Below are 24,426 nucleotides of genomic sequence, written 5' to 3' on the forward strand. Positions count from 1 at the left end.
CCCCCCGCCTTTTTTGTTTTGAATCTCATTGCTAACTGCTTCTGTAGACAGAGCTGTTGCTGAGCCCTTTGTACATGAACTGTTTCTTAGCCTGGACCTTCTTTCAGGCCTTGTAGAGTGCTCATTCTTCTGATTCTGTGTGTTTAATCCACTTGTTGCCCTGTGTCCATCTGTAAGAACAGAGACCTTGGCTAACTGGGTACTAGGATCAGTGACACATTCTTGGAGTTTTACCTCACAGAATCACACACTTCGGTGGAACATTCGTTAAAACCCTCAGCACACTCAAAATATAGCCATCTGGGGGCAAAACCAAAAGTTGACCCGTTTATGATGCCAATGAAGAATCTAGTCATTCATACTTATTTATCAAACAGCTACACTATGTAAGGGCCTTTTCTATGATTTTCATGATCAAGAAAGAGACACTAAACAGCTGACTACAGATTTCTGGAAGACCGCCATTGCAAGCTATTTCCATGAGATAGACAGAGGCTGGGTGAGCGTGGTTATAAAAGCTATCAGTGATGCTTAGATACAGGAGCCCTTCTGTTTCGTTCAGGAGACTTTCGAAGATGGGTGGCATCGTCATACAGCATGAGCTATTTCCCACTGGGGCTTTTTTGTTCTTCCATGAGAATATATACGAGTTTCTTTCTTTGCCTTATACACCTATCAGTTCTCTATTTTCCTTTTGAGTCTGCACAATTATTAAAGAAAATTGTTTATAATGGTTAAAGAATACCAATCTGCTGCTTATTTTGTGTCAAATTTTCAGGTGTCCTGATTATAGACTATGGGATCTTAAATGGTGAGAATAGATCTCAGTTGTGAGTGAATGGTACTGCAAATTCAGTTACTACTTAGGCCCACCTACTCCTCACGTTCAGGAATTTCTCAGAATTCATTTCACAGGCTTGTCTCCCCACCCCGTCCTTCCGAATGTTAATTCTAAATGCAGCCCTTGCTCCTCAGGAGAAAACCTTGGTGCATTTTCTCAGCAGTGGGGAAATTTGAAGAGTTGAGTATCAACTCTCTCTTTGTTGCCCCCACAGCCTGTCTTGGCAATCCCTACTCCTGGAAGGCACTTGTTGGGTCCTGGCAGGGACAAGGTCCTCCTTGTTTCCCAGATGGCCTCTAGCAGGGGACAATCATCAGTGGCTTTTCTTTGAGTCATGGGCTGACATGCTTATGCTTGTTTTTTTTTTTTTTAAAATAAAGTTAAATAGTCAATTGTTCCTTGCCATCTGGACAACACTCACTAGCAAATCATGGAACAGACAAAATTTCTATCTTTAGTTTCTTAATTAGAGAAAAATCCCACATAAGATGCCATTATAATCAAGTGTACTTTCTTTTTTAAAACAGAAACTCTGTTCTTTCTGCTTTCAACCCTTCTTCATAAATGTCTATTAAATGGGTGGATCAAGGTGAACTTTGTTTTATTTCATCCTATAGAAACGCTATAGCTCATTTTTGTTACAACTTAAGCTGTGCATTTTATGGTGAATTTCAGGTTCCAATACAGGTCTTCCTAAAAAATGAGTAACTGAGTAGAGAGAACTGAGTAGAGAGGAAAAGCTCAGTGTTTGGCTTCCTGAAGGGAGAAGGTGTGAATCATAGGGAAGGCTGGTAATGAAATGGAGAGTCTGCAGGAAGGAGTCTTGGAAGGTTTTGAAGGTAAATTCCAATTAGAAGATAAAAGAAAAAGAAACCTATTGCTAAAACAAGGTCGTGTGATGATATTTGCAGCTGGGAACGTGATCAGAATGCAGAGGTGATAGTAAAACACAAGTGGGGAAGGGAAACTTTAAAGAACTAAATGAATAAAGGGGTAAGGTAAAATATTCTAAATCCCGTTTAATGAGCTTGAGATAGAACAAGCCGAAAAGCAGAACTGAAATGCTCTGAGAAAAAATGAAAAAGAATTTAAATGCCTCTCTTCCCTATAATGAGGCGGGGGATGAAAAACCATGTGAAGACCCTTCTCAACAATGGGGTTTGGTGAGGGACAGTCAAGGCACAATGTCCTGTCTCCCTTCCCCTCCTCATCACAGCTGCTTTTCTGGGCTGATTATACACATTCAAGCGCCTTGTATCATTTCAGCCCCCATTTCGCTGCATCCTGACTCATGTCACCGTGCGCTGAGCTGTAGCTAGCTGGCAGACCGGCAGCTGGCAGACCGGCGTGCAGACTACCCACCTGACAGGCCGTTGATAGATTGCCGTCTCATGTGGTCTTTATCAGATACTGCAGCGTATGACACTTCACTTTTAAGGTGGCTGTGTTTTATTTCACTAGCCAGATTGTAAGCACTGTGAGGACAAGGACTCCAGTCCATTCATCTTTGCTTTTCTCTCGACACCCAACCAATCTCTATAAAAATAGAAAGCAGTCAAGAAGTACATTCAGAATGGAGAACTCTGTCCCATAGCTGCTGAGATTTCTAAAAGACCTTCAGGAAAAAGCCCACCCAGCAGCAGCGGCCATCTGCAGGAATTCTGAAACCCTCAGACTAATTCCGATTTTCTCATGAGTCCAGGGGCTGAAGAGCCGCAGCCCACACACTTCCCAGCTCCCATTTTTGCACTCGATCAGCACTCGAGTTGCTGCTCTATTTCTTGGAGATGGAGAGACTGAGAGGCTGCCTTGTTCAATTCCTTCTAATTGCATACGGTCCGTTGTGCCTCAGTATTGATGGATTGCCACTGAAGAGGAACTGACAGGGGAGTGAGTGTCATTGCTTGATGGGGTGCCCTGGGGCTGGTTATGCAACTCATGTCTCTGCACCCAGACTCCTTAGTTGACGGGTTTTAACCATACTCAGTATTTTGGATTCAACAGGGATTTTTTCACGTAGTAATTTAGCAAATAAGTGTGCTTAGAACAGCCAAACATTTATCTGGTTAAACTATATGGAAACCTGTGGCTGATTATAGATGTTATAATGTTTAGACATGTGGTCTTTTGTAACTAGCAGTTCTTTATTATGACTGGGGTTAGCCCTCTCTTGTTGATCCAGGATTTACTCCAGATCTAGATCTTGGTCTTCGCCCTGAATATTTTGTTCTTGGATTTTTGCTTTCCTAATTCTTGGGTCTCACTCAGCCTTTCCTGATTTTTGATATGAGGGTCTTTCAAGGCCTATATTAGTTCAGTGCCTCTCCAAAGTGGTGTTAGGCATGCCCCACTGCTACATAATGACAATTGTTGCAGATGTTACTTTTTCTCTTTGTTATTTCATTCCCTGTCTTGAGTGTTACTCTTGCAGTCTGATTTTCAATTCTGGAGTTCTCTAACCATAGCGATTGCCCCAGCAATGGTAGGGATTGTCCAGAGAGGAAGGAAGGTTTGTGTTAATTTGGACTGAATTTAGAAGGACGGATAGGATTCAGACAGGTGGAAAGGAAGGGAGGAATACAATGGCACTTTTGGGGGGTTGCAGGTGGACCAAAGAAATTGTACTGAAAAGGTGGGAAAAACGGCCTGGGTTTGGGCTGTAGATGAGCTAAAAGCCAGGTTGTTTGTCAGTAACGGCCTGGGTTGTGAGCAGAGGGTTCAGGATCTGATATCAGAAGGCTTGAGTTTGTTCTGTATCCTGTAATTAGCTGCTCCTGTAACCTTCCAGCCCTCAGTTTCCCTTATCTGCATCAAAGGATGTGTTTCATAGGACTGTTAGGAGAATTAATTGAGAAGATGCTCTTAGAATGGTGTCTGCTATGAAGTATGTGTTCAATAAATATACCAATTACTTTGGTGACATCAGTAAATTTTTAGAAGAGCCCTTCCTGAAGAAGAACTTGGTTTTAATGAGTTACTTAGTCAATGAGAAATATTTGGCAGAAACGGAGGATTTAACAAATTCTCAGATTGTCAAATGTTGTATGATAAAGTGAGTTGGAAGGCAAAGTACAACCTTGTTGGATATTTGGTAAAGCTCAAATTCCACAGTCCTCTGAAAATGAGAAATAGGGCTTTTTTTAAACTCATTATCGCAGATCAGGGAGGTTTTTAAAATTCCTAAAAATATTCAGAGGCCAAAACGGTTCTTAATGTACCTGACCCGAGGCGACCCTGGGCCCAGGAAGCTCACAACAGCCTTCGGGTTGGATCAGGTCAGAAGGTCATTTTTTTAAGAGAATGGGAAAAGCACTAATGTGGGAACTGGTTAGGAGAGCATGTGGCCATTGCCACTGTGAATTCTTCTGGAAAGAGAGCAGAACAGTTGAATCACTTAAACACGAGTTGCGAATTTCAGAAGTTAAGCCAGTTTCTGCAACTCGGAACCTACACAAAAAATCAAAGAGGTATGAGAAGGAGGTCAGAAGGGTAAGATGGAAAAATAGACTAACTGTTTGGGGTTTTGTGCAGTCTGTTAATGTTAGGATCTGTCCTTCCCTTTGTATTCCTATTAGTCTCCTCTCCAATTTGCTTCTAGGAGTGTTTATATAAGTTTGGGGTCAGGGCATGTCCTCACCAATGGACAAAGGACAACAGTAGTACCAGGTGCCTGCTCTGGGCCATACGACTCGTGTATGTCATCTCGATTGATCTTCACGGTAACCTTGTAAAGAAGAGACTAGTACACTCATTTTACAGATGAAGAATCTGAGTCTCAGAGAGGGTAGGCAGTTTGCTTAAGTCACACAGCTCAGGCATGGCAGGTTGCAATTCAAACACAGCTGTACCAGAAAAAAAATGCCTGGACAATTTTCTCTACTTATTGCAGAGTCTCAGAGGAAGAAAGGGCAACAATTATTTGTCAGAGAATCTTATTTATCCAAAAAGTCTCTAAGAATTTGCTTTATTGCACCTATCCCCTGTTTACAGAGTGCTTCAATCACAGAAAACCGATGCTACCTTCTTGAAAGAGAATAACTAGAACAACTCTTCAAAAGCACCTGAAATGTGAGGGACTTAACATTGGAGATAAAAAACTTTCAATGGTTTGTGGTTACCAGGAAGCATAATAAATAAAACAATGAAGTTCATTAGTAGGCAGAAGTGAAAGAGCTTCTAAAACACAATTTTTGAGAGCTAGAAAGGCCTAGTAAGGCAGTATAACTGGGTCCCTTGGGAGTTTCATCAATCCATTCTTAGCTACAACACAGGCAATTGCATTGCGTTTTCAGATGTCTATGCATGTACACTTTTGAAAAAGTTAATTGCTTTATTTGCAGAAGGTGCCCTAATCTACAAATGGGCCAATTTTCATTTGGGGCTGAAACAGTTACATAGAAATTACTACAATTTAGTTCATTCACTAAGTAGCAGAGCCTGCCTATATCAAATTAGGTGTTGAATTTTCTTTTCCATTTTCTTTCTATATTTAGTTTATTCCCTCTTGAAGACATATAACCAAAAGACCAAAAAATAGAAAATGAGGAAAGAAAGACAGAGAAGAGAGAGAGAGAGAGAGAGAGAGAGAGAGAGAGAGAGAGAGAGAGAAAAGAAAGGGAAAGATTTTTTTCGAAATGGAGAGATTTTTTTCTTCTCTATGTGTGCATTTTATCAACACAGCCTCAGCTTGAGATCCCTTGGGAAAAGCCTTTCAAGACAGGCAGAATGATGTCCTTCCTGCCACAACATAATTTTCCAGCTGCCAGGGGAAAACTACATATTGTACCCTAAACAACAACCAAGAGAGAATAGATAATAATCACTCCCTAAGGGCATTTGCTTCAGCTTTCCTCTGAAAGGGCTGTAGAAACAATCTTGAAGTTACTATTAACTCTATACTTTAAAAGAGACAAAATGGATTCCTGTCTTTACTGATTGGAATGGCTGTGCTGCTTTTCTGCAGGCAGGCTCCATTTTTATTTTAAACTATAGCACAACTGGTGTACAGCCTGGGAACAGAGAGACTGGGGCCGATCACATCTGGGCTAAGATTAATCTTAATGGGAAGAAAAGTCTGAGGTTCAAATTTCTTGGTCTTCCTTCCAAGATGTTCTTGTAAGTGCAGAAATCCTGTGAAGTCCATAGCAATATGTGTGAAAATCACATGTTTTGATGCAACACAACTCTACAGCATTACTTTTCTGCCAGTTTCTAAGAAACATGCACAGCTTTCTCAGAAGCGCCCCCATTGAAAGCAAGTATGGCCTGGAAAGTCTCCTCTTGTGTTTCTTCAATACTCAGAATCCTGTGGATCAGCAGTGACCGTTTTCCTCACATAGCTTCATGTGAAAACTCAAATGTTTTTTTCTTCCCCCTTTTTACTTTTTAAGAACCACACAGACTGATATCCTAAGGGAGTTTGCAAACTGGTACAGAGGCGCCCTGCCCTCTCCACTTACGTGTCCTTTAATAAAAAACTTGGAGGCCTCATACCTGAGCTGTTTCAGGCGCTGTCACAGCCTTCCATCATCTCTGCCAGTGGGTTCTGCTAAAAAACCAGAAGTGGTTAGCACTATTTTTATCAAAAGCAAATAGAAAATAATAATTTCCTCAGGATACACATCCTCTCAGAAAAGAAAAAAATATTCTCGTTTTGACAAAAAAGGAAATGTACCACCAGAGTCAGTTGAGAGCCCTCTCTGTTTTACATTATCTCCTTTCCTCCAACCAAAGCGGTGTAGAGATGCTTAGGCTTGAAAAGGGTCTCTCGAGGTCGTTCAGTTCTCTACCCCGGCTTTGATTCGGCGGATAAGAATCTATCTAATTTCGAAACCTGCCAAGAATGGAGATTGCCCAGCCTCCCTTGGCACATCGTTCCAGTGTTTAACAGCCCTCACTGTCAGGAAATGCTGGTGCCAACGCAAGCCCCTGGTGTTGCAATGCGTGTCTACTTTCTCCTGACATGTCCCCAAGGAGGTGGAGTACATCTCACGTCGCCTGTATGTCAAGGTCCTTCACAAACTTGAAGACTCAGAGTCAATCACTCCTTACTCTTAACTTTTCCAGACCGAAAACAGAAAATTTCTTCCTTTAATTTTTCCTTTCGGGTCCTAGTTTCTCAGTTGTGTTTTTGGCTTGTCTCTGAATCCTGACCACATTCTAGCTCTCTCTCCTGAAGAGAGGGTATCATAATAGATGATCCCCCTGGGGGATCCCGTGCTGCTGTTTTCAGATTTATATTTCAGATTTGGAAGTAGCACAGTTAACTCAGGGTCACAATGAAATTTTTTGACTAGCTCTTAAAAATAGTACTGGGAAAAATACTTCTCAATTTGGTGTACCTATGGGAAATTAACTAAAATTCCCTCACAGAACATGTTAAAAACAAACAGAAGGCCTAAATCATTTATTTTCTGGTCTAAATTATGGCTGGATTTTTAAAGCTAAAGAATAATTATGGTCAAATTAGCATCAAATAAATCATCAAATCTTGTTCTGGTGATATCAATACGAAAGACATAATTTATTGTTCTGAAATATTAAAATTCAACATAAATGAATCCCCACGTCGATTAATGAAATCAAATGAAACAGAAGGTAAGAAACGAAATAGTTGCTATAGAGTCTTGCAAATTTCCATGGAACTGTGTTTGGTTTTCATGAGTTACCAGTTGAAACCCAGTGTGTATCCACTGTATACATAGCTGTCCAAGAGGTGAACCCACTCTTCACCCAGTTCTGGATCCATCGGGGTGCTCCTGGCTCAGTGGTTGACGATCTGTAACATCCGGTTCCACATGTGCATTAACTTTTCGCGTGTGAGATATAAATTACTGCCACACCATAGAGACCCTTTGGGCATAATGTCAGTTTTGGCTCTTGGTCAGACAACCCCACTCTAGAAATGAACTAGTGAGACCATTCCAGATTTTTCAAGCATCTTAAATAAAGGAAATTCCAGCTCTCCACATGAAATCCCTTTGCAGAGAAAAGGAAATGGCTAAAGCTGGTGACTTATTCTGATAAACAGCTTGTAAATTCAGAGAAAAAATAAAATGAAGGATCATGGTTGTAAAGAAAAATGTTGATTGATTCATGAGTCAGAGTGCATTCAAAATATTCTTTTTAGGGGTTTCACTTACAGATGAGAGTACAATAGGTTGTTTATATGTTATTGTTACATTTTTAGAAACTTTAATTTCTAAATATTAGTTACATTTTTAGAAACTTTACTTCCAAGGAACAGAGAAAAGCTAAGATATTTTCTAATTAATTATCATAAATGAAATCTGGTTGGGGGTATTGATTAGACAGGCTATTGCTACTTACAAGCAGATAAAACTGAAAGGAATTTAAGAGTCTCTCTAAGGTCACAATGACTCAGTGGTGGGATGATTAACTCACACCCACACAGGAGCAAGGGGACTAACATCCTATTTCCCCTCTGAAATATATTTTCCAGGAGCCCTCCAATGGACCAAAGGCTTTCTGTTGTCTTTTGTTCCTTATTGATGGGTGGTGAAATTATTCATCCAAGAAGATAAAATCACAGAAGATAAGAATTTTGGAGATAGTTTAATTAAGCTTTCCCCTTTCTATAATAAGGCAAATTAATCTTCAGCAAGATTATCCAAAATCAGACACATACTTAACTCATGACTGCAGAGCTAGTCTTCTGGCTGTTCCGCTCCGCCAGCTGAAAGCAGCGGCGAAAATGACTTAATTTCTGGAGTGACAAAACAAATTCAAAGTTCGTTTAGCCAGGATGGCTCTTTTCTTTTCTTTTTTTTTTTTTAAATCATACTTGACACTTGGTGCCTTTTGGGGGGCTTACTGTTACACGTGTTCATAGACTGTACATAAGATGTGCCGTGTGTTTCTTCTGGTTAATCAGAAGCAGTTTTCATGTTATATTTTGTGGGGAGAGTTTATCTACTAGCATAAAACGTTATAATAAACTTCCAGTTCAACCCCTCTACCCCCAAGGCATTCCATTCTGCATGTCATAGGCAACTACTTGCCAGGAACATGCACCATGTGAAAAAGCAATTACTGCCTTGCCTAAGGAAGGAAGCTGATTCTATCAGCATGTCTAGGCTTTTGCAGATAAAAGAGAGCAAAGCCATGGCTTACTAAGAATACTGCAGTATTTTACCTTTTGAAAATTCATTCTTTTCTAATGATTAGGCATGAGAAAAAAAGTGAGTTAAGTACTGCTTGACAGTTTGCTCAATAGAACCTCTGTAACATCACCTCTCCTAGTCGTCTTTGATATAGAACCAGCCATCTGTATCGACGGTTTCTTTCCCTCTTTAATAAGTTGTAAACTGAACAACATAATTCTTCCCATGTCCAAGACCAGTCAGCCAAAATCCTGTGTTCAGAAATTGGCTGGCTGTGTGTTATAACTTGTCTGTCGTCACTTTCTTTCATTATAGTCCTGTGGTTGGTTTTCGTAGGCTTTAAGGATCCACTCACTAGTGAGTCACTAAATTTGGGTATATGCTACGTGTTACTCCGTGCTTGTGTTAAACTAAAATCTTACATTCTGCAACTGTATCCACATGATCCAGGGTTGGTTTGGAGTTTGCCAAGCCTCCTTCTCTTTTCCCAATTGATAAAAATGATCAAATCTATCAACTCTTGTCTGTTGTGCTGTTGACTTATTCTTGAGTCTTTTGTTCACTCTCTTTTTACTTGTGAATATATGTGAAAGGAACATTTATAAGATATAAAGTCCAGTGAAAGAAAGGCTTTTCCTTTTGATTATCTTCTGTTAGAAATTTTCAGAAATGGAATAGACACCTTTTTAAGAGAGGACTCTTTGTCAGTAGAAGTATTACTATTAATTGTTATTATTAATTTACTTGAAAAAGTAAAAATCTTTATTTTCTGTTGTTGTCGAAGGAGTCATGTGGGATAAAGGTTTTTGTTCTAAAACAAGAGCAGAGCAGTTTAATTTGTTTGGTGTGTGAAAAATTATCTTAAACTGTGACATGTGTTGCAGCTGCTTCTGGTTTAGCCTTTCGTGAAGGAAGGAGTTACCCCTGTATAATCCAAGGCAAAGGTGAGACGTGTCAGATGCATAGATCATCTCCCCATATGTCTATGAGACAATCCTTTTCTAAAGCCAGCGAAAACAAGTAATCATCGCATCGCCTGGTTGAGGTGGTAAACAACTCAAGTGTCGACTGGTAGAGCATATCTGTGGCTTACAATTCAAGTCAACCGTGCAGGGAGGAGGGAAACAGAGGAGGCAGTTTCATTTCCCAGTAACTCCCCTGACCTGATAAAGGTGGGAACCTAGGAGGACATCTGTAAAAATAACAGCATGCAAACTTCAGGACTGGGCCATGCCCATTTAACAGCAATTCGAGTCCTAAGTACTTGCTGGTTATTGTACAACATGAATAAAAAATCCTCAGGGATGGATTATAGTTCTAGAGTTATAGATAATCTCTGCATATGACAAAGTACAATAGACATGCTATGTCACACCAATTTAATAAAGCCATGTGACATTTAGCAACCTGAACACCGAATACACTGACAACTTGATGGAAAGAAAAACATCCAAATGTCCATTCTCAGAGAATCGTTATTTCATCGCCTTTCTCACTGTCAGCCATCTTCTGTATAATTAAATTGCAAGACAACTTTAAACACATCAAAAGACTCTCAGAATATCACAACTGAGATTTTCTCCAAGCCTTCATAAATATGGTGATTAATAAAGCAACTTCAGGGGACTATAATCTTGAGCTGTGATTCACATGAATGTGAATTATTAACACCAAATGTTAATAATTCTGACTATGTGGTCAGAGAGAAAGTGATGAAGTCTTACCTACTTAGTTACTAGAGAAGCCTTGAGATTTCATCGCTTTCCTACATTTATGTGGTTTTATACCATGAGTACCATGGAACTGTGGGCAAGTTCCTCACCATTCTGAGCCTCAGTTTTCTGATCTTTAAAATGGAAGCACACCGTCTACCCTAATAACTTTCTTTGGAGGCTGGTGGAAGTGGTAGTCAATTAGTATCTACATTCTTGCCTGTGGCTTGTAAGAAAGTCAGATAATGTAAGAGCAGTGAGTGTCTGAGTATTAAAGTGAATTACTAAGGATGCTTTTATGCATAGTACTGGAGGCAGCGCTGCTGCTTGCTGTCTTGTGTGTCCCAGCTCTCCTCCAACTTCGAAGCCTGCAGAATGCCCCACGTCCACTGAGCCATGGCCAGCCCTACGGTGACGAAGCCTATCAAATGCAAACATCCGGAAGTTTCTGACTCTCCAGTGTCTTATGGAGAACAGAGCCAGGAGCTCCATCTGGCACTCCATTTGCTAAATGTCCCATTGATGTCAAATACCAGGAAATGTGGTTGTTTAAAATCCCAGGGAATAAGATTTCCACTTAGCAGCTTTCTAATGGACATGCAACACATTTTATGAAGCAAAAGCCCTCCACTGTGTGGTTTGGTCACAGGCCCTTGTGCGCCAGCTCTCTAGGTTTCTGTGGGGAAGTTCAAAGGCTCCTGGCTAAGTAAAACTGGTCTGTTCAGCCTCAGTCGCTTATTAATACGCTGGATGCCGATAGAGGGCAGTGTTGCATATCTGCAAAAGCCCACATTATAGCCTAACAAGACCACCAAAGCACTTAACCTCTGGTCTTCTTCTACACTCTTGCACAAGTTTAATAATGAACAGGAGCAATTAAAGCAACTACCCACGAAACATATGCCTTCTGGACAAAGCTCATTATTGCTTCATCACCACTTTGATTTTGCAATGGGCTTTGTAATAATTTTTAATTATTCCTCATCAGTACCTTTTTTGCAGAAGGCCACATCCATTAGCCTTGCTTTTCAGAAGACCGAGATACAGAGAGGTTAACTGAATGGCTTGAGTCATTCAGTCCAGAAACAGAGAGATCTAGAAAGGAAACTCAGGGTTTTTGTAGTGTATGCTGGGGAGTTCTCAAAACGGCACTTTGCTATCTTTGAATGAAAAACCATCCACAGCCTTTATTTGCTCTTGATTAATTAGGGCTGGCTGTCTGGCTTGGCAGTTAACTGGGACTTCATAGATGGGACCCCTTCCCCTTCCCCTACCATCCCCTAATTGCATGTTGTCTCAAAGTTGATAACTGATGGCCAAACCAGCTAATTAGGTCCATTCTACAGCCTAAGAAAGGAGTCAGAGAGGGATGGGAAACTGACACATAAAACGAGGCCAAATAGTGAAAGTGATTCCAGCATTTAGGAATATCAGTGTTTTATTGTTAGGTGCTCCCTCCCTACTAGTGGATAACTGAGAACAGATTGTCCAGAGCTTGAGTGCTGTCAGGTCTCTCTCTTGCACTCTACCGCCACTGACCCCTGACTCCTTCAGAATCTCATTTTGTACATTCTGAAGGTACTGAATCATTTTTTGGCTAAGCACATATTGGCTTTGGTGTCACCTACATATACAGCCTTGCTGCTTTGTTTGAGGCCTGGTGACACATTTGATAATGTAATGTGCTGGCAGTTGAGTAAGACTCAAACCCTCTGTGTTATATACAAAGTGTCATCTCTAAAGCAGAGACTATTTCTTGCAAAATGGCGATGATAAACAGATAAATGGAATCAATTGACAGACAGCCCCATAACAATGCAGTGATCTTTCAGTGCCAATTTATCTCTCAAATGCTGTTAGGCAAAAGAGGGTCTTATGGCCTAAGTAGGTGCTGTGATATATTTTTGAATGACAGATTAAGATGACGAGGATTTGCAGTCAGACCCTGATAGTAAGTGTGCACTTGTCACTTGTTGCAGTAAGGTCTGGTGGAGCATAAATGTCAGGCCTGGATGCATGGCACATCAGACAGCAGAAATATCAGGTTTGGGGTTGAGAAAAATTCATCTCTCTGGTGGCAGCTCTCTGTCTGGCACCTCATTCAACCACCTAGAAAAGACTGTTGGACCCAATATAGGCAAGCGTTACTTTCGCTCTTAGTAAGCTCTATGCCAGTCTTGGGACAGTCGGAAAGGGTGGAGGAAAGCATGATGCTTTGATTGCTCTGGCCTGGTCTGAGATGACACACCCGAGTCTGAAGGGTTGGTGCCCACATCCTCTCCACTGCAGCTGGGTTGCTGGTGGCAATCACCTTTGCAAAAACTGGCATTTTCAGTGACAACTAGAACTCAACTGGATCTTGATATAAATGGGCGATATGCTTTTTTTCGAATGCATCTTAAGTCAGTTGAGAGGATTCAGAGACTGCTACGAAGCCATTTGGCCCCAAATTTATACAAGTTTCTGATCCAAAATGTCACTTTATATCCAGGTGCCTAGGATGCAGCCAACTGTTCCATGTCAAGTCATCATCAAATGTCAGACATTAAATAACTCAAAGCTACCATAGTCCAAACTCTCACTTTAAGCATAAAGAAACAGAGGTTCAGAGAAGTGGAAAGACTTGCCACAAGGTTGTGGTGGTGTGTGGCAGAGAATCGTCTGCTTCTAGAGTCAAAAGTTTGACTCCTCCAGTCACCATTCAACAGAACCTCTCTGAGTCTTGCATTCCTCTTTGTAACATTTTGCGTTGTTGAGAAGATGGCATGAATGAACACGCATCTTCTAGTGTGCTTCAGAATTGCTTAGAATACTTGTTATAAATGCAGACTCCCGACTTCTTCTCATACTCCAGCAGAGATTTGGATTCAAGTTTCCATGGGTCATTCTTTGTGGAGGACTGTGAAGACGAATATGAGTCTTTGTTGTCTTGTACTGGCACAGCCTCCGAGGCGGGATCTCTTCATTCTGTCTTCTAGCCTCAGGTCAGCTATTGACAGGTACGATCCTGAGAATGTAGCTTAACTTAACTAAGTAGACATAACTATGGACCCTATTCACCTTACGCTCCACCTCATCACCCCTCTCTTCTGGATCACAAGTTTCCCCTGGGCTTCATTAAGGACACAGAAATACAGTTGCTTTGAACAACATGGGTTTGAACTGTGCAGATCCACTTACACACAAAACTTTTTTCAATAAATACCTGTACTATTTTCAATCCGTGGTTAGGAGTCTGCGGATGTGAAGAGTCAGTTGTTTCATGCCCTTTTTTACAAGGGACTTGAGTATCCGTGAATTTTGCTATATCTGAGGGGTCCTGGGACCAATCTCTGCAGATACCAAGGGACGACTAAGCTTTGAGGGAGTCAAAAGTTATATGTGTATTTTTGACTGACGGGGAGGTTGGCACTCATACCCCCTGCATTGTTCAAAAGTCAACTGTATACATTTTGTCTAGCTTTTTGCTACATTATGCCTGCTAGAAGATCTGACATAGAATAAGTGTGAACCCTTGCCTGCTTTATAGAGCATAGGCTGTTATGTCTTAACTTTCTACGTTTAATCACTAGTGCAGGAATAGACAAAGCTGGGACTTTCATTCAATTAGTTTGTTGTTGAAGCTGTCACACGGTACTCGTAACATCCTGATGCTTCTTCGTGGTTCAATACTTAACGTTGTTCATGTAACAGAACATCATTGGCATTTAAACACAAATGCATGTATATATTTTAAGGCCAATCCACTGGTACTCAACATATTTTTATTTCTGTTTCTCACAACGAATTTTCCACCATTTTCCTAGAACTAGAAAAATTAAAGTCAATGATAGCAGTGAGAAGATAATTCTCTGTGTCATTTCTGTTGTGCCTACAATTTGAGTTATTTATGTTTAAATTATATAACTCCAAATATTTCAACACTGTCCAAACACTTTATAAAGGCCTAGTATTTCTTTTTTAAATGTTCTTATTTTGTTTGTTGAAAAGAAAAAAATTGTAATCAAGGGAAATTGAAGAGAAAATAATTTGCTATTCAAACACATTGGCTGATTCTATTCTTTTGAATTTTCTTTCTGTCCTTATCCATATACTTTGAATTCAAGGTTTGTTTTCTAGTCTCAGCTCAGCCATTAACAAGTATGATCCTGAGAAAGGAGCTTAACTTTAATAAGTAGGAATAAATGGCCATCTCATTCATGTCACTAGGTAGTGACAGGGGTGGAGGGGGAAAGATCTAGAAATAATACAGGTTAAAAAGCTTTGCATAATATAAAGTACTTTAAATGCCAAAAGGATTGTTATTTGGATCTAAATCTCTCATTTCATGACAACGTTTTTTATCTCTCGAAAAGCTGTTGGCATCTGTTTTTAGGTCTACCAACTGAGCTATTAAAGGCCCCGCTGTTGGCATCTGTTTTTAGAGGATGACAAATACAAAGTAAAATAAAGAAAGATAAAAGGATCTGCAAAGATTTCAGAGTATTTGACCCAAAGAAGAAAAATCTAAGGAGCTACTTAATATCTTCAAGTCCATGAAGGCGTATGATAAAGTAAGGATGGAGACCAGCTGTTATCCATCTTTTCGGAGGCCAAATAAAGAAGTTATGGGCTCCATTTGAAGACAGAATTTAAGTTTTTTTAAAAATCAACTTCCTGACTGTGGGGATTTTTACCAACTAGGAGGGGCTGGAATAGCACAGGCTCTCGGTCCTGAGTCTTGAAGAATTTTACATCTGTCTATTGTGAAGTACAAACCACCCCAAAACTTCATTGCATAAAAGAAGCAAGTACCATTTATCGTGCATGTGGATTCTGTGGGTCAGGAATTCAGATAAGGCACGGTAAGAATGTCTTGTTTCTCCTATATGATGGCTGAGACTTCAGTTGGGAAGATTCGAATGGTTGGGAGTAACTTACATAACGAGTCTGGATTCATCTGCAGGTTTCTTCACTCAGATGTCAGATGCCTGGGGTTATGTTAAGTCTCCCTCTCCATGGAGTGTCAAAACCTCTTCATGTCGTCCTTGCTCATGGCTTCTCCAACATGGCAGCCTCGGGGTGGCTGGGCATCTTATGTGTGTCTCAGAGCCCCAAAGCAAATGCAAAAGCTGCATGGCCTTTTATCACTTAGCTTTGGAATCACATAGGTGTCACTTCTGCTCAACTAAAATGATGGAAGTAGTCAGAATCTGATTCAGATCCAAGGGGAGGGAATGCAGACGTTACTTCTCAATGGGAGAGTGTCAAAGAATTTGTGGCCATGTTTAAAAACCACTACAAAGAACTGACTGTAATTTATTTACTCATTCAACCAACCAGCATTTATCAAGCTCAGATACCAGATCTAGGCTGGAAAAACTTAGAATTTAGCATGTTCCTGCTTGCCTTGATGAGTTCACGGTCAGTTGGTGGCGAAGAAAGTAGCCCGGAGTTAACGCGATAAACTTGGAGAGGTACCCTGTAAAGACCATTTGGGTTTTCTGCCACGAAAGCCCTCCTCTCTGGGACTGAACACTCTTAGCAAAAATTTCTCTGAATCCAACTAAGCTAGCAACAAGTACTTTTTCAATTTGTTTTTATTTCTACCCTTTGGCTTGTGCTTTCTGGATTGTGGGCACTGAGATTCCTAATCTTTGGCAATGAGTCCCATTCTAAATGTAAACAGATGGAGAAAGTGCCAGCATGGCTGAGTGTAACACATTCGAATGCAATAACACGCTAACACTGCTTGAGCAAATGGAGCTGCATTAAACAACTGTGTTTGCTCAACCCTTTCTAGGAGGGCCCGGAAGTTTCACATCGAGGAGATGCACAGTTAATGTCTCTCGCGGGGTCTACCCAGGAGAGGCTGGGCAGCACCATTTCAGTTTAGTACACGTTTGAGCAGCAGCCCATTTATGAGCTTCAGGGGAATGTACTAGGTTAGCCAGAGTGACTTTTAATCATTTCTTTTATGTTCTCCAGCTTTTAAATTTTTTCGCAAGGTAAACGATATAACGAGGTAACCTCAAACCAGGCTCCTGCTGCCACCACATAAAATAACTTTGAGACTGAAATTGGCCCCATTGTCAGGTTGACCACACTTGACTCAGAATGTATTTTCTGCTTTTTCTGTCTCTCCATACCCTGCCTCCTTGGCACAGGAGGACTGAATGGCTTCGTTTGCCTTCCAGCTCAGTAGCAGGGTTTTCTTTTCTTGGCTTTTCCTGGTCAGGGCCGGAGGAGGTAGCATTCAACTGCGGGCAGTGAAGTTTCTCTGTCCAGAGAATCTCTTATCCAAAAATCTATCTCCTCTGACCTGAACAAAATGTCTCATTAATTGCCATTCTGATGTTCTTGTGGCATGGCCTCTATATGGTTCAGTGAAAGTCAATCATCCTCTGATTAAGCGCATTAACTCACCAATAATAGTTGCCATGATAATCAACATTTATTGAGCAATTAGTATGTGCCAGGCCCTTTGATAACCTTTTTTCTTGCACTATCTCATAAAATCTCTACTTTATGAGTGATAATTTTATGAGTCAGTCATTATTATTATCCTTATTTTATAGATAAGGAAACTGAAGCTTCTGGAGGTTAAATAGTTTGCCCCAGGTACCTGCGTATCAGAGCCAGGATTTGAACCCAAGTCTGTCTTACTCCAAAACTCTTGTTTCAACCATTGTCTAGTTATACAATTGGCAAAGAGCAGGACTCTGGGAGTTTGGGATATCTGACAATTATATTCTCATTGTGGGTACTGGGGGAAGAGAGAATATGGTGTTCTTACTTAGGGAAAACACTTGGAACACTAAGAAGCTGCAAAAATAGATGCTGAACATAAATCTACACATTTAGAATTTATTGAACATCTACTATGTATAGAGAATTATACTAGGAGAGTGGGGTGGGGGTGAGGCTAGTCAACCCACTGCTCAACATGCTTCCACTTGCTAACTCTGGGCTAATGGCAGGAAGTAGAGGGGCATCCAGGCCAAGACAGCAGTTGTCTTAGATTAAGTTTTCCTTGTTCCCTGACTTGTAGCCCACTGTATTTCCCTGCTGTCTCCTAGAGACATATCACTGTTGTCCACCGATACTGCCTTGTCAAATAAACCTGACAATTCTAACAACAATAGCTCATACCCACTGAGCACTTACTAAGTATCAGCTGTTTTTTGTTTTTTTTTTAAGCCCTTTACACCTATTACACAGAATCCTCCTTAATCACTCAGGATAGTGACTAACATTATTCTTCCCAAGACTGAGGCTCAGAACGGTTTAGTGACTTTTAGAACTCTGTATCTTTCCTTTGGTCACTTACGATTGGTATCTCACTCATTTACGGCACTATTTTCTGCCTTTATAACAGTGAGTGAGTTTGAAGGAATTACTGGTGCAGTGAAGTCAGGAGTATTGTTTAGGGACCAGCAAGGAGAGAGAAAGAGTCACTTAGGAGAACCTCTGGCCAGCGTCAAGAACATCAATATGGGTGCTTTCCCCTGGGAAGACCTAACACCCACCTGGGTCAACCAAACTACTTAGAGATCTCGGTTCTCTGAGGATCCCAGTGGATTTCTCAGACCAGCCAACACTTCCAGTCACCCTGACTTAGCCCCTGAGGTCACAGAAGACCCAAAGATGTCAGTTATTTGGGTGAAGCAGGAGCACCCAGGTGGAAGAAAATAAGAAGCAGCAGCAAGATCCAGGGCCTGAGGGAATAGTGATCTTGTGCAGAGTGGTTTGGAAACCCAGGAGAGCCCTTCCCATGTGATCATCAGGAGCTTCCTGGTGACCCAGAAGACATGGAGCATCTGGGCTCTCTGCATGTTGTCATCCTGGGCTTGTCCCCGATGGACAGGAAGCACTTTCTTCAAAGTGAGCACTTAGTACCAACTGAGAGAATCGATGGAAGAGAGGGGGCTTGGAGGTGCCAGAGGAATTATAAATATTTTATACTGTTGAATCAAATGGAAAAGGCAAAGCTATTTCCTTTTCAAGTGGAAATGATGGAAACTTCATTCCATTCAAGATTTATAGGTGCACTGCCCAGTCGTCAGAGCTTGGAGACAAAGCAAAAGAGAAGAGCTGAGATTGTGAAGCACAAAGGACATCCAGGGCTGGAGCGGGGTTTAGGTCATGAGGTAGACGGATCTGCAGATGCGTTGTCCTTCAAACATTCCAGGAAAGTGTAGATAAGCCAGGGGCATTATTTTCAAAACACCAGGAAGATTCAAATCATGCTTACTAACTTATGTATAGAATATGAATAATTATGCTCGACTAGAGTATGTGTCCCAGTGAGTCTGGCTGGACCAACAAACTCAGAGCTTAAGTCGTGTGGGTGGCGGGACCATGAGGGTGGCCTCGTTGCTCCCCTGCCCTCAGCAGGGGCCATCATGCCTCCGATTGTTTCACAGTGCTGAGCATCTAGACTATTTGCAGGGGTCGACAGGGACAGTTGCTCACCTCTTCCTTTGGGAATTTCCTTTCATGTTCAAGAGCCTCTGAAGGCAAATGGAAGGTGATTTTCCAAGCCATTCCCTCCGCTTGACCTGTTTCCACAAACTGTGTCCCTGCCTCCACTTGCTGCTCATTTCTGTGAACGGAGAATGTGGCAGTGCTTCCTTTAGCCAATGTCCTCTTGCTCTTTTTCAGATCTGACGTATTCTTAGGAAGTCAATTCAGAATTTATAGTCAGGACAAGCAGTGGATCAGCCAGTCTATTGCGAAAGGAAGGAGATTTAGGCATAGCTGACCCTTTTGGGGTTTTCCTTGGGCATAACACTGCCATTCTACTCACCCCTTCTTCCCACTACCTATCCCCAAATCTATGTTGGTCACATCCTGTGTGTCAGTCCTGCCTCACGCTATACGAGGAATAGAAGATAAACTCATAAGTCTTGCCTGCTACGACATGCGGACTTCCCTCTCTGTCTTCTGCCCTCATATTTCTTACCTGTGCCCAGATCCCTGCTCTGCTCATGCTCACCTTGGCTGGAGCTGGGCTTCTGCAACTGCCTTTTGCAGCCCCAGACAGAAAGAGCATCAGTCAGATGATTCTTGACCTCTGGGAGAGCATCAGCTAGTTTGGGAGTCACGGAGAAGAAACAATTACCAAGAGAAGCAATATGGAATATTTCCTTACAATGTTCTCTGAACCATGATGAGAGTCTCAGCAAGAGTCGTCTGAGACACTCACTCCCCGGCAACCGCCTTCAGCCAAAGGCACAGGACTTTATTTCATTCACATGCATTTACAACCACACATCCTTCTCACTTGTAGCAGTGCTGTTTGTGACCCCAGAGGCAGGGGGCAGCATAGTGCCAGAGGCTAATGTTTCTGGTGCTTCCTGCCCCTATCCCTCTCCTCCATTTCACCCGGAGGTCCTGGTGCCAACTTGTGGGTGTGAACTGATGCAGAGAAGTTTGGACCCACAAAGCAGGGCCCTGCCTAGACAAACTAACAAGAAGCAGGAGAATTTTACTTCTTTGTAAAGCGGGCATTGATTCTTGGTAAACAAGGTCATGTGTGCATAGCACCCGAGGCGGGGTGGTGCTCAGTTCCTGGAGTCTCCATTCCTGCAAGAGCAAGGGTTGACGTCTATGCTTCCCTTGAATGCCCTGAACCAGACCTCGTGGGTCACGTTCCAGCAGCCAGTCAGCGAGGCCACATGCAGGCACACACAGGGAGGTCAGCAGGCTGCAGACCATGGTCAGGGACATGAAAGTATCCTACCCTCGCAACACTTTATTTTGTCTTTCTGCCTTTTTCTCCCATCTTGTATTTTTTCTCTCTCTCCCTTTTCCTGTTTGTTCACTTTTTCCCCCAGTTTTTGGAACCAAGAGATCTGGCTTGCTACCATTTCTCTTTGTGACCTTAAAAGAGGTCCTTCACCCTCACTGGGACTCACTTTTTTCATGCATAGAAGCAGGAGGTTGGGCTACAGCTTGGGACGATAAGATCAGGACCGATCTCACTGAAACGATGACTGAGGGCCTGGAGCTCTCTACAGCTTGCCCTCGCCAGCGCACCCCAGTGCACCCCATGTGGCTTCAGAGGGGCTTCTTGAAGCTCTGGGCTCCCAATCGCAAAACTGTCTGACCACTGATGTCAGCTCTAATAGTAGTTTTCTTTTGCTCTCCTGCCCACATTTGGCACCACAAGGACAGAAAAAAAGCAGGCGTGAATCCCATGGCAAGCTGCTGAGGCAGTGTTTTCTCTTGGCTGTCACCAAGCATGTGCCATCTTCTGCCAGGCATACTTCTGCTACACAGGGAAGCGACCTTGGCCAGCCTCTCCCTCTGCACCAGCATCTGAACCCAGCCAAACGAGAGCTGTGAAAAGGCTGCAAGAGCTAATGAAGTAATGTCTAAGAACATTTATGAGATATTTGGATTTTCAAAGCATTTTTCTTTCTAATTCTAAAGTGAGACTCTCTCTCTCACTCTCTCCCCACTTCCCCACTCGCTCTCTCTCTCTCTCTCTCTCTCTCTCTCTCTCGCTCTGTCTCTTAAAGGCCATTTGTTAGGCAAAGTTAAAAACCCCGCATAATAACTCCATCGTCACACTGTGGTTGAGTCCACAATTGTGGGGTTGGGGGGTGTGGGAAACAGGGCCGAAATATAGTCATTTAAATTATTTATCCAAAATTGTTTTTTCTCATCCCCACACAGATGCTGAAATGATTCTGTAATACAGCTTTAAAAATATGCTTTGGGTTCATGACCTCAGCTTCAGGGAATCATTACATGCTCATCAGTTGACGACACCAGTAATCAGTCTGTTCCCAAAAGCATGTGCTTCAAAGAGCCTGACTCAGCCCCCGCCTTTAGCCAATTCTCCTGCGGCATGCAGGTCTGGGTTCAAACTGAGTTTTTCAACACTGGGCAAGTTTCAGCAAAGTAGGGCTGGGACAAGGGTGCTGCTCTTGCGATTAATCTTCACAAAAGATTGAACGGGAAGTTAATGTGGATCCCCCAGCAGCTGCCGAGCTCTAAAAGGCTGGTTTTAGTGAGAATTTCAGATGCGAGACCTGTCAGGAGCATTCGCCTTCGGGAGCGTGACCTAGTCATACTGATTTTCCCTTAACGTCCACAAGATGGAGAATCTGGGGGATGAGGGAGCTGACAGCAGTGAATTTCCCATACTGCCTATAGGCTTCTCACCATGTGAATGTGTTCCAGCGGAGAGGGTGGGTTCCTTGGAGTGTTGCTCCCTTGGGAGTCCATGTGAAGATGCTGCTGATAACTGCCTGCCAAGCCTCTTCAGCGGGCTTTGGGTCTACAGCATGTGCTACGCATTCTTTGCATGGAGACCTTAGACCCCAAATAGGGTTATTCTATTGAACTATGCAAGATGGTCAATATTCAACCTATAAAAGTGGAATTTTCATATGTTTGACCTAAAGTGTGCACTTGACATTTAATTGTGACCTTTTTATTTTGTGGTGGCAGAAAGACCCCCTGTGGAATTTATGAAATCCTCCTCGTGTTCAAAGTTCCACTCTGATTCATGCAGCATCCTTAGCCCATGTGACCTTAGGCCTATGAAGCTCCCCATGATTTCCCACCACCCTCATCAGAACTAATCTCTCCCACCTGGGGTTTCGTTGATAGTTGCCTAACAGTACGTATGAAATATATACCTTTAATTACAGCTATTTGTATTCATGAACGACCTTTAAAATCACGAATTCTTTGAGAACGCTGGCCACCATACACATCTTTGCATCTCCTAGATGCATTTTCACATAGTAGGCACTATTAATTATTGATTGGTTGGCTACCTGAATCTTGATACTTTTACCAAATATAGTGAAATCGATTAGCACAAGTCAGCTCTTTCAGAATTTATATTGGACTATAGTTTTTGCTTCATGGGACGAAAATGATTATCATCTTTTATTTTAAGATTAAAAAGTTTTTTGTCTTTCTAATGTCATGAATTACATAGCATTTTCATGGTGTACACCAATACATTTTTCTTTGTGTTGATGTGACTCAGAGAATACGAATAGCTTCCCAGTCTTCCCAGTTCTGCACGATACTTATCTATAGTTTATCCTGCTGCGTCCCCACTGAGGTGGGGTGAAGGGTCACATGAGGGCACAGAGGGTGTTATGACTACCTAAACACATGTACCTAGGCCACATGCGTGCATGCTGCCTCTGACCAGAAATCGAGGCGCCCAGGAGCTTCCAGTTCAACATGTCTGCAATGGAATTGGTCTTTCCTCCCCTGCTCACCTTCGCGGGCACCTAGTCTCAGAGAATGGCTCTGGTGTTCTTCCAGATGCCCAAGCCAGAAGCCTCAGAGACCCAGGGCACCCCTCCTGCCCCTCGCCAGCCCCAAATCCCACTGCACTGACCATCCTCGTTCCCCTGTTCTGTGGACTGTTATCATTACCATCACTGCCGAGATTCTCCGGTGCCCCTCTGTTTCCACTCTTGTCTCCTTCCACCCCTCCACCAGACCGAGCTTTATAAACTGCACTTCTGATCATGTTGCTCACCTGCTTAAAATCCTTCATGCAGGTCACATACTAGCTTACCTTTGACAGAGCAACTGGAGCCATCGGTGGAATGGTAGCTCATGTTAGCTGGTGACAATGTTTCCTTTGCCACCGCCCACTTTGCCTTGTTTATGTGATGTTACATGATCTTCAGATCTTTGTTCTGGGTCTATTCAGTCACTTGCTTACCTCGGACAGGACAGTGACTAATGATGAAGGGTAAGTTCTAGGTCTTGGCATGCTAATCTTAACCTTGAATATTTCTATACATGCACATTACAATGGACATTAATTTAAGGGTGACATAGACAGAGATTTTAGGTAGTTAAATGAAAAGGCACTACATAACACATCTTGTTCCCTTAGAAATAAATTCTAAAAGGAGGAGAAAGATGACATGTCAATCATTGAAGATAAGTCTCTTGAGGTTTCAGAGTTGGAATCTAGTGACTCAATAAGAAAAGGCATAAACTCTCTAGCTGTCAGACAGGACTCAGTTCTGGCTTTTGGCAAGGAGGAACAGCACCCAGGAAACTGTCAAAGCTTTATCAGAGTAATAAACAGGAGGCAAGAGCTTTCGTCCACTGAGGGCAAAATTGTCATCCTCCTATGACTGTTCTCAACTTTGTCACCTTCTTCCTCATGGAGAAAGTGAAGATAGGCAACCCCTGAGTCTCAGTTGGTTGAGGCCTGAATTGTCAGCAAGGTAATAAAAACCCAAACCAGGGCCCCTGCCTGAAAGGTGGCAGTGCCTGTGACTCATCCTACTCAGGCAAGCTTAGTCATTTCAAGGTAAAGTTGTGCCAGTTTAACACCCAGTAATATTTTCCAGCCAGTGCTCATCAACAACCAGGAGATCACCAGTCATCTCTAGATTCTGTTTAGAGCCCCAGCTCTGAGCGGCAGGCAGCTTAAAGGGACTAGAGAGTGGCAAAGCAGCCACATTCACTTTCAGCTTATCTGCCAGCTTAGGCATACCTCATGGCTCACCTATTACCAATGCAACTTCTTAGCACTGAATTAAAACTGGCGGCTTTTACATTTTCAGAGTGTTTCGGGTTATCACAGAACTGAAATAATATTTTTAAAAACCTTGTGACTTTGCTTTATTGGGTGAAGCTAAAATTAGAGGACAGCCTTAAACTGTAATGTAAGCTACAGACTCTATCAAACAGTGCCTGACGTTAAAGATAGTCTATAGCAGAGACAGCTAGGCTCAGCCCAGACTGGCCAGTGCTCTCAAAGGTTGTG

The 24,426-nt window shown here is 42.2% G+C and overlaps 1 long non-coding RNA gene across 1 annotated transcript; it reads right to left on the reverse strand.

The window, feature by feature from the left end:
• Positions 1 to 5,876: 5,876 nt before the first annotated feature.
• Positions 5,877 to 6,647, reverse strand: LOC120584126 (uncharacterized). The gene is made up of 3 exons (XR_005647975.1): positions 6,516 to 6,647; positions 6,335 to 6,386; positions 5,877 to 5,971 (listed from the first exon to the last, which is right to left on the reverse strand). It is a non-coding gene; the product is annotated as an uncharacterized LOC120584126 (long non-coding RNA).
• Between the last annotated feature and the right edge of the window lie 17,779 nt (positions 6,648 to 24,426).

Source organism: Pteropus medius, unplaced genomic scaffold, assembly GCF_902729225.1.
Source record: "Pteropus medius unplaced genomic scaffold, Ma_sr-lr_union100, whole genome shotgun sequence".
Lineage (NCBI taxonomy): Eukaryota > Metazoa > Chordata > Mammalia > Chiroptera > Pteropodidae > Pteropus > Pteropus medius.